Source organism: Belonocnema kinseyi, chromosome 3 (genome assembly GCF_010883055.1).
Source record: "Belonocnema kinseyi isolate 2016_QV_RU_SX_M_011 chromosome 3, B_treatae_v1, whole genome shotgun sequence".
Lineage (NCBI taxonomy): Eukaryota > Metazoa > Arthropoda > Insecta > Hymenoptera > Cynipidae > Belonocnema > Belonocnema kinseyi.
In genome coordinates this window covers 89,458,878-89,469,908 of record NC_046659.1, presented here as the reverse complement: position 1 = coordinate 89,469,908, position 11,031 = coordinate 89,458,878, and the positions used below count along the sequence as shown (strand labels likewise).

Genomic DNA, 11,031 nt, shown 5'->3' with positions numbered 1-11,031 from the left:
TGAATTTTTACCGCAAATGCATTGGTGAAAATAGATTTTTTAAAAATGTATCTTATAATGGATATTTTTCGTCATAATATAATTTTTTATATGTTCATGCATTTGAGTCTTCTTTTAAATGGGGAAATTCTAGAATTTTCGTAAGAATTGAAGAAAATAATGCTTCTGATATTTTTTGTGGAAAGTGGAAAATAAGGAAGAATTTAGCATAAATCCTTAAGGAGCGATAAGAAAGAACTAGGTATTGTTGGGTTTAGCTCAAATTTGTACGAGGTCATATTTTACTTCAAATAAAAGCAAAATTAGGAGCACTTTCAGTTTAACTGATTTTTATGTTTGCAGACCACATGTCACATGACGCTACTTTCAGCTTCCTATCTCCTTTTTCAAAGAATATTTTCAGAATATTCAGTATTATTTTGGTGAAAATTCTTTTTTTTTTTAGTTAAAAGTGAATAGTTTTATTATAAAATGTAGCTATTCCATTTTTAGTTAAAATTTTTTCCTTTATCTTTTTAATTGAATTCAACTGGCATAAAAATAGTTTTTTTGTTAAAAATTAGTTTTTTATCTGGAAATTTAACGATTCCATTTCTGGTAGAAAATTTATCTTTTTTAGTTGACAATTCAAATATTTCGTTGCAAATTCGTTTTTTTTCATTGCAAATTAACTTTTCTGATAGTTTTCTCTTCCGTTTACAGTCAACTACTTTCCTAACGATTCGACTTTTTAGCTTGAAAACTAAAATATTTCGTTGACAATTCATCTATTTTATTTGGGATTAACCAATTTTGTTTGAAATTCATCTTTTTCCTTTGCATTTAAATGGATTATGATGCGGTATTTTTTCTTGTAGATAATTAGGCTTTTGCTATTATTTATTGACAAATCTAATTAGTTCCCCTTCTCGAACGAACAAATGTGCTTTCACCATATGAAGTAAGTAAAATAATTATTAATAGTAATTTATCAGTCAATGACTCAATCAATCTATTGTTTACATAAGTAGTTTTTTCATTCATTGCATAACTACGTGATGAATTTGTTTGCATTTTTAACAAGAAACAATACAATCTTCTTAAACTAATTCCTTTAATAACAATTTTTGTAAATACTAAGTAAAAAATGTATAATAGTTCATTCATAATTTTTCTTCATTCTCTTTCGATAACAGATATCCTGGTAGTAATTTTCACAAGGAAAATATATAAAATATTCACACAGTTGATAGCATGAAGAGTATTATTTAAACAATGGTAAAAGAATCATTTTTTCTAAAAAAAAATCAGAGAAAGGCGTATGCCCCTGCAGAGTTCAAATACGGGCACAGAACATGTACGAAACGAGCTACTTAAAAAAAAATTATGAAAATAGCTCAATTCAAATTAAATTAAATTAATATGGAAATATTCTATTTTTCTTTGAAATAACTATTTTGATCTTCTTTTTTGGAAAATTATCATTTTGTTGCAAGATTTTACTATTTTGTTAAAAATTTGTATTTTTTAAATTGAATTTGATGAGTTAAATATTAGATTTTTTAAATTAATTTTTTCAACTGAAAATGTAACTATTCTCTTGTTGTTTAAAAATGTATATTATTTAGATGATAATTGATCTCTCTTGATTAAAAATTACATTCTTGGGGAAATTCATCTTTGTAGGTTTTAAATTCAACCATATTGTTAATTGGTCTTCTCTAGTCGAACACTTAATTGTTTTGTTTTTATTAAATTTTCCGTTAAGAATTCTTTTTTTTTATTTGATAACAGAACTAAACTTGGTTACAAATTTAAATGTTTTATTAAAAATTTAATGATTTCGTTTAAAATTCAACTATTTTTTTAAAAACCTTCTTTGTGGTCGAAAATTCTACTCGTTATAGAACAACTAAACGCTACAATTGTAGAGTAACTGTAGGTAACTGAGTTGATGGATGATCCTTTCTTAATATGACATAAAAATACCAGATGCCTGGAATACATGTGTAGACGTTCCCTTCATGATTGCATTATAATCCTTCAGATGCTTTTACAATATAACTTCATCTTACATTCTCTCATTTTTCAAATAATGGGATGACTGCGTGACTGACAGAGTCAAAGGCTGGTGATGTACTTCAAGCAAATACCCTTGACTTAGTTTATGGAGGTAACCGCCCTCAGTCTCGAGGCGAGATGAAGTATATTGTAGGCCTATACGGAGATTAACAGCCAATGACCATAGGATCTTAGGCATATTCTCAACTGAACTCGTCGAATACTACATTGAGGTCCGTGTTTTCTATATAAGACACACCGTCACGGATCGTGCATTCAGTTCTCTGCCACACAAACATACACACGTACACCATCCTGGGATCCCAAATTCTCTGAATTTCTTCCGGATTGAAAATTTTCTATTGAAAAGGTGAGTCACGTGCAAACGAACGTGCTTTTGCGAAACTTCCAATTCTGAAGTGCGTGCAACTTTGGTCGATGAAACGTGGTTGAAAGTTGCATGAAATCTTGCTAGTGGGCGATCGATAGCATTTCTGACCGTTTGCTATCTTGTGCAAGTATTAGCTTCGGAATTTAAACATTTGAGCTGTAATCTTTTTTTTTTCAATGAAATTTTAATCATATTGCAAATAAATTAGAAAGTTCAAGTGTGATTTTTAGTGAAAAATTCGAATTCTAGTTTCGTGGGTAAAGAAAGTTTTTCCTGGATTAATGGTAATTAACGGCCAGAACCTGTATGTACACCTAGATATTTCTATTATAATCCTGTGTCATTTAGTCTATCGGAAAAAGCAATGTTGAGTAATTTATGTAATAGAAAGTGTCGCGTGATTATTCTGATTGAAGTATTTACATATACGTATATAATTTTTTTTCTAAGCCATATATGGAATTTCTAATTTTCGACGCATGAATAGCGTGCATTAGTACTCAATTTTTTGGCAATGCGAAAAAGTCACTCTTCGCACCATTGCGAATGCGCTCTGTGATCACAAATTACTACATACAGGTCACTCAAAAACTGCTTCACACTGTCAGGGGGGTGATAAGATTTGTGAAGATTTATAGCGAAAGAATTAATATTTTTTGGTTGAAAATTCAATCACTTTGTTGAACGTTAAACTAATTTCTTTGAGCTTCATTTTATTGGTTCATAATTTTAATACTTTGTAAAAAATTTGTTTTTACAGTTGAAAATAACTTGCTTTAACTTAAAATTAAACTAATCTATTTTTTGTTGCAAATTGATGGTTTAACTTCCATTTATCTGTTTGATAATTGGTTAAAAATTTAACTTTTTTTTTAATTCAATAATTTGCTAGAAAGATTATGTATTTTGTTGAAAATTCACCTTCTTTGTTCAGCATTAAACCCTTTTAGTTTCAAATTCATTTATTTGGTGAAACATGAAATTTTTAGTAGAAAATGTATATTTCGGGGTTGAAAATTTATTTGATAGAAAATTCGTCGCTCTGAGTTGCAAATTAAATTGTTTTATTCAAAAATCTAGCTTTTTTTAGTTGAAAATACAACTTTTTGGTTGAACATGTAACTAACAGGATGAAACTTTAGATTACTGGTTGATGATTTACATATTTTGTATATAATTGTACATTTAATTCTTCCATTTTGGTTAAAAATTGATTGTTTTTGGTTGAACATTTAACTATTAAGTTTCTGATTACAAATTCATATTTTTTATATGAAATTTAACTAATTGGTTGAAACTTGCAATACTTTGTTAAATATTAAATTTTTTCATTGAAGATTCAACCATCTGGTTGAAAATTAATTGTTTTTGCTTAAAAATTGATCACTATTAGTTGAAAATTAAAATATTCACTCAAAAATGAATGTATTTTGTCACAAATTAGTCCTTCTGGATTCAAAATGAAACTGTTTCTTTGAAAATTGTTTTTTTTTTTATTAAAAATTCTTCATTATTATGTTATAAAATATAACTATTTGTTTTAAAATTAGATTTTTAGCTTAAAATTATTGGGTTGAAAAGAATTTACTTTTATGGAAAATGCACTTTTTTGAATATTTAATAATATGGTTTAATTTTTTCTTTTTTATAGCTAAGAATTCTTTATGACTAAACATTGCTTAATTTGTTAAAAAATCGATTATTCCATTGAAAGTTTAATTTTTTTATTAAAAATTTGCCATTTTGGATAGAAAACTCGTCCTTTGGCATCTAAAATCTCTTTTGGCTTGAAGTTTAATGATTTTCTTTAAAAATTGGACCCTTTGGTTGAAAAGATATCGTTTTAGGTTAAAAATGTAAATGTTTAATTAAAAATTTGTCCATTTTAATCGAAAATTCAAGTATTTGGTTGTAAATAAAACTTTTTTTTTACAACGTTTGTTTGATGGTTAATTTTTTTCTTCTTGAAATTAAATTTTTCGGTTTCAAATTAATTTTTTCAGATTAAATTTCAGCAGTTTCGTTGCAAATTTAATTACTTTATAAAAAATTTAACTATTTTGTCAAATAGTCATCTGTTTCGTTTCAGAGTTCAACTGCTTTGTTGAAAATTCGTAACTGTCGTCTACATCATTCATCTTTTTGGACTTGAAGATTCAGGTATTTTATTAAAAACGAAACTGTTTATTGTTGAATTTAATTTTGTTTGAAAATTTGACTATTTATATTAAAATTAGGCTTTGACGGCTAAATATTCAACTATTTGTTTGAAAATTCGTCTTTTTTGTTTAGAAGGTCAACTATATGTTGCAAATGCAACTTTGTGGTATAAAATTATTTTTTTAGTTGTTGAAAGTTTAACTCTTTCTTTAAAAATGTATCGCTTTCTGTAGAAAATAAATCTTTTCGGATAAAAATTGAACTATTTTCTTGAAATTATAATGTATTTCATCTCAACTTCTTGAGCATTTCATATTAAATTAACTATGGTACCCAAGCATTAATTTTTTCAAATTAATTTAATGCCCTGTTATTTCCCCATTTTCATGGAAAGTCACACTATATCTCCTGTTTTGAGAGCTCAAAATGAACATATTTTACATGGATACATTTTAGCAATTATTTCTCAATTTTTAATACATAAAAGTAATTTAAAATTGTAATGTTCAAAGATATGTTAAGAGAGAGGTCTGACATTGATAAACATTTTTTGTAGCCAATGTATGAGGCATTGTGTTTGACACTGAAGATATTCGTTCAGAATCATTCAAGGTGTGTCACTCGTTTGCCTTCTGCGGGGGCAAATTTGAGACAAGGGCATATCCGCTTCCGAGCACAATCTTGCGTGCCGACTATTGCAGCTTCCTGCCTTGCGGCAAAATCTTGAAAATGTCTGGCATGAGACTACCTTCTACAATCTACGTGCTGGAACGCGAGAAATGATAAAATGCACAAAACTACTTGTCACGTGCTAGAAATGGCTATGGCGTGGAGCGTCTGACTTCTGAAAAAAAATTTCTTACGAGTAAGAGTCTACGATTTTTGAGGTAGAAAGGAAAATGAAGTATTGTAACAAAATCTACTCATTATTATAAAGTCACATTATCAAAATTTGTGAGCAAAATGCATTTGTTTATTTGCAATGTTCAATTGAACATTTCTGCATCGTTTCATTAACAATTTATTCGTACATAAAATATTTATGAAACATTAATGAAACTTCTAGGGGACGCTGAAAAACTAATGCAATTAACGATAACATTCTTTATCGTGCTAATTACTTCTGAATCTTAAGCGTTCAGGCTTCTCACTACTTAATACATTTTTCCAGTTCCTTGTGTCGTACAGGGTTTAATCGGAATTTATTTATTAAAATATGGTACGAATTAGGAACAATAAGAAATATTAAGATTATAAGAGTGTTATTGTTAATTGCATTCATTTTTTAACATCCACTAAAATTTTCATCGTCTTTTCATCAATAGTTTACGAAAGATTAATTTGTTAACCAAACTATGCAAAAATTTTCAATCGCACGTTGTAAATGAACAAATGAATTTTTATCATAAGATTTTATAACGTGAATTAATACTGATGCGTAGATTATTTCCAATACTTAGTTTTAATTGTCACTTTAATGTCGAAAATTGTAGGATCACTTGGGAAATTTCTACTCTACTGTCGCTCCAAAAAATTTAGATACCTTAATTTTCGTTTAGGTTAAAGTGCAAATCTGGGGCAGAGGAAAATTATAAAACCATGGGACAAAGTGCACGTTTCAAATGAAGGTTTTCCTTTACTGTTTAAGAATTTTAATATCTTTACTAGATTAACAATTCTTTCCTTGCAAGTGAAATGTTAAATAATACCATTAAGTTATGAATGTTTTTTAGTTTCGGATATAACATTTACTCAAATTATATTTGCATATTCTCTTAGGTTACCCTTAATTTAAAACTTTTTTTGCAATAACTCATGAATGAACCAAGGATCCTATCGAAAAAAAAGAAAACACATTTAACAATTACATAATTATTAATTGTTCTAAGACTTTTATAAACAAATATACGAATTTCACACTAAATTTAAATATTTTATACTAATCTACATGTAAGCACCTCTAATCGATATTTCTTACTAGTATTTTTTTTTCTTAAAAAAAATATTTTGTTGAACGCGAACTGTTAAGATTTTTCATAAGAGTCATAATTTCCCTACTGAAAATTCCTCCTCGAGGACCAAAAAAGCTTCTGCGCAGCCGTAGGTGTCATAGAATACTACTGCGCATTTGGATATGGTCCCATACAGGAGTATTTACAAGATCCTATATAGGATTTATACAATACCTATATAGGATTCTTTATAAGATCCTATGTCATTTCCTATAGGTAGCACCAATAGGTGAAACATATAGGTTCCTATGTAGGATCCTGTACAGTATCCTATGTAGGTTTATATATAGGAAACTATATAGGAATTTTCAGTAGGATTGTAACGAAAAATTGGCAAAAGTTAACACTTTCTATTTTAATCAACATTTTATACTTAAAGTTTTACCAAATATAATTTAAATACTTTGTCACTTATAATTTAATTAAACAAACGTCCCAACTGGGCGATTCCACGTAGAAAAAATGTTTTTTCTTCTTCAATTATTTTTTGGAATGACATTTCTCGCAAAGATTAACTAACGAAATTTATTATAAAATAATCTATGTTATTGCTATAAGGATTTTTTTAAGCAAGACAAAGATTTATCCTTTTTACACAAAAAAGAAACGTTTTCTTGAATGCAATTATCCGAAAATAAATTGAAAGAGATTTGAAAACTGGATATGAGACACCAAATAAAAATTTGTGTTATTTTTAATAACAATTTCTATATAAAATTTAACCACCATGCCTTTTGATCGCAGAAAAAAGTTATTCTCTCTTCAATTATCTTTGTGCAGTAATAATCAATATTTACAATAATGATAAGATTTTTAATCATTTCTAATGAAAATGGATCATATAAATTGGTTTTTAAAACTGCCCAGAAGAATTGCTTATAAAAATCGTAAATATTATTGTTACACGCAACATATTCTTGGATATTAATAACTATGATCTTACTAAAATTTAATAAAAAATTGTACACAATTAAGATTATTACACAAATAAATGTATTCTCGTTCGATCATCGAAGTCAAGCAGCGCTTGACTCGATTATACTCGAATGGGGGCCGGTGTACGAAAAGAAGTGTATTTATTAGCATTTAAGCTCACACAAAAAACAGAAGATAAACTTTACATCGATTTCCGACGAAAGATTCTCTGCAACAAAAATTAACTTCACAGGATAAGCTTTACATAAATATCGGTTAAACTTTCTTTTGTTTTTCCATGAATAACACATGTATTTTGAAAGACGTGAAGTTGGCTAAACAAATCTTTATCGCTCTAAAAAATTTTTTACAACAAATTTTGTTCCTACTTTTTTCTATGCTGTCTTTACTCTAGAAATAACAATAATATTTAATTTTCATCAACAGTGATTGTTTTCAAGAAATGTCCTTTCATCAATAATTGTAAAAAAAATAATAATATTTTTAAAGGAGAAAATAGCCCTTTGGAAATGTTTTTAATAAAATATTTATTAAAAATTTGTATTATTCAAGTTTGGCAAAGCTCAAAGTATATAAATGCATTTAAAAACATTTGTGAATCACTTTCAGTCGGAAAAATGAATTTAGCTATGAGAAAAATCCACTTAATGAGAATTTGTTAATAGAAATGTTTATAAAGATAGTAAATGTTTACTAGTGCACATTTTTTCTAATAAATTATGATTCATATGAAAAATCTGAGCAACTGGCGTGAAACAATTTTTGAGTGAAAAAAAACATCAATTACAATTTTTAATAAAAATGGTTTATGATGATTGACAAATTTCTTTACTTTATCTGTTTATAAAATGTTGTCCGGTAAAAAAATTAACAGATTGCAAAACAAAAATCTCTTAGTGCTTTAATTTAAAAAATTGAAGCCTCGGCTGAAATAGCGATGTATCAACATATTTTTTGTATCCATGGACTTCTGCGAATATTAGTTTTTCTTCTGTTTCTCTATTCTGCGGAAACACTGCAATCGCAAATTTAAAAGTTGAATTCGGAATGAAATGTCAAAATAGTCGTGGTTTTTTACTTCCACTTACTTCGCATGTATCTCAATTAACCTCGTTAGTGTAAAGATCTAAATCTAATTAAAAATTTTTTAAGGATAAGCATAGAAACTTATATTCGCTTAAGAGTGTCGAAAAAAATTTAATTAAACATTTTCGATTATGTAACTTCGGCTATTTTGACATTTATTTCCTAATGCAATTGTCGATCGCAGCGCTTCCGCGAAATAGAGAAACAGTTAAAAGAAAAACTTGTATCCATTTAAGTCTATGGATACAAAATATGTGTTGATACAATGTTATTTCATCCGAGGCTTCAATTTTTAAAAAATTTCAATTAGTTAAGAAATACGATCTGCGGGTGATTATGAACAGCAAACTTCTCTTCTAGACTACGATGATGTGATACTGTAGTAGACTATATTTGTTTGTAAAATATGTAAAACTTTTAACGTTGATGTAATTGTTTAAAAGATAGTTCGTGAAAAGAGGTACATTAAGCTAGCACCTCCACAATCGAATTTTTGAATTTTTCATAGCTCAGAATTGTGGGCCTTTTTTGGGCGTTTTTTGGACTACAATACAAATTTTTGGGCTCCTTTACTTTTTTCAAAAAATCAATTTTCTTGCGGAGGTGCCAGCTTACATTAACCCAGCACCTCCACTTCTTTAAAACACTAAATAATAAAAATTCAATTACACCAGAATTTTGGGCTTTTTTTGGGCTCTTAAGATCCGAAAAAAATTCCACAAACCAACCCTTAACTTCCAAAATCAACCCCCTTCAAAAAATTGAAAATTTTCAGTTATTTATTAACGGGATATTTTTGGGCTTTTTTGGGCTCCCAGAAAATACCCACTTCGATTTTTGGGCTCCAACCCTTACAGTAAAAAATTAACCCCATTGAAACAGGCAGATATGAAATTGTCAAAAAATAACTTTCATTACATTTTAGAGCCTGAATAAATTCTCTGGTTTTTGGGCTCCTCGAAAATACACGCTAAGATTTTTGGGCTTCCACCCTTAACGTCAAAAATCAATCCCTCTTTACCACGTAAATACAACTTTGTCTGCAAATAAATTTTTGTAGCATTTTTTAATGGAAATAGAGTCTCTGATTTTTGGGCTCATCGAAAATACCCGCTACGATTTTTGGGCTTCAACCCTTAACGTCAAAAATCAACCCACGTAGATACTACTTTGTCAAAAAATCAATTTTTCTAGAATTTTTGAATGGTAATAGAGTCTTTGATTTTTGGACTCCTCGAAAATTTTTGAATTTTTCATAGCTCAGAATTTTGGACTATTTTTGGACTTTTTTTGGGCTGCAATAACAATTTTTGGCTCCTTTACTTTTTTCAAAAAATCAATTTTCTTGTGGAGGTGCCAGCTTACATTAACCCAGCACCTCCATTTCTTTAAATCACTAAATAATAAAAATTCAATTACACCAGAATTTTGGGCTTTTCTTGGGCTCTTAAAATCCGCAAAAAAAATTTTCCCCAAACCAACCCTTAACTTCCAAAATCAACCCACTTCAAAAAATTGAAAATTTCTAGTTATTTATTAACGGGATATTTTTGGGCTTTTTTTGGGCTCCCAGAAAATACCCATTTCGATTTTTGGGCTTCAACCCTTACAGTAAAAAATTAACCCCATTGAAACACGCAGATATGAAATTGTCAAAAAATAACTTTTATTACATTTTAGAGCTTGAATCAAGTCTCTGGTTTTTGGACTCCCTCGAAAATACACGCTACGATTTTTGGGCTTCAACCCTCAACGCCAAAAATCAACCCCTCTCTACCACGTAAATACAACTTTGTCTGCAAATAAATTTTTGTAGCATTTTTTAATGGAAATAGAGTCTTTGATTTTTGGGCTCATCAAAAATTCCCGCTACGATATTTGGGCTTCAACCCTTAACGTCAAAAATCAACCCACGTAGATACTACAGGGTGCGCCATCTGAATTGGGTCAATGTAAAGATTGAATAACTTTGACAGTTATCAATGAATTTCAAAAATTTTTTTTTATTATTACGACAACCTTTTTACAATTTTCTTGGCTAATTTCCAAAAACAATATCGACCAAGTGGCCTCCTTTATTTTTAATACAATAGTGAGCTCTTTTTTTCGCATTGTCCATCACATTTTCCAGCATCTCGGGCGATATAGCTGCCATTTCAGCTTGAATGTTGTCTTTAAGCTCTTCTACGGTCTTCGGCTTGTTAGCATAAACCTTGCTCTTCAAAAATCCCCACAAAAAAAAGTCCGGTGCAGTCAAATCTGGAGATCTTGGGGGCCAGTCAATATGCCCGTTTTTTGAAACATCACGCCCCGGGAATTTCCGACGCAAATAGTCCATTGTTGCGTGGGCTGTATGGCATGTAGCGCCATCTTGTTGGAACCAGAAGTTTTCCAGACCTTTTTCAC

The 11,031-nt window shown here is 29.2% G+C and overlaps 1 protein-coding gene across 2 annotated transcripts in view; it reads left to right on the top strand.

Moving 5' to 3' along the window:
• The first annotated feature begins 2,331 nt into the window (after positions 1-2,331).
• Positions 2,332-11,031, top strand: part of LOC117169276 — a 19,981-nt gene continuing 11,281 nt past the window's right edge. The window contains exon 1 of one of the 2 annotated variants that reach the window (XM_033355568.1): positions 2,332-2,410. The gene's annotated coding sequence lies outside the window, so the exon portion shown is untranslated. Of the gene's footprint in view, positions 2,411-4,548; positions 4,592-11,031 lie in introns of those variants that run through there. The other variant, XM_033355569.1, reaches the window with a different exon arrangement.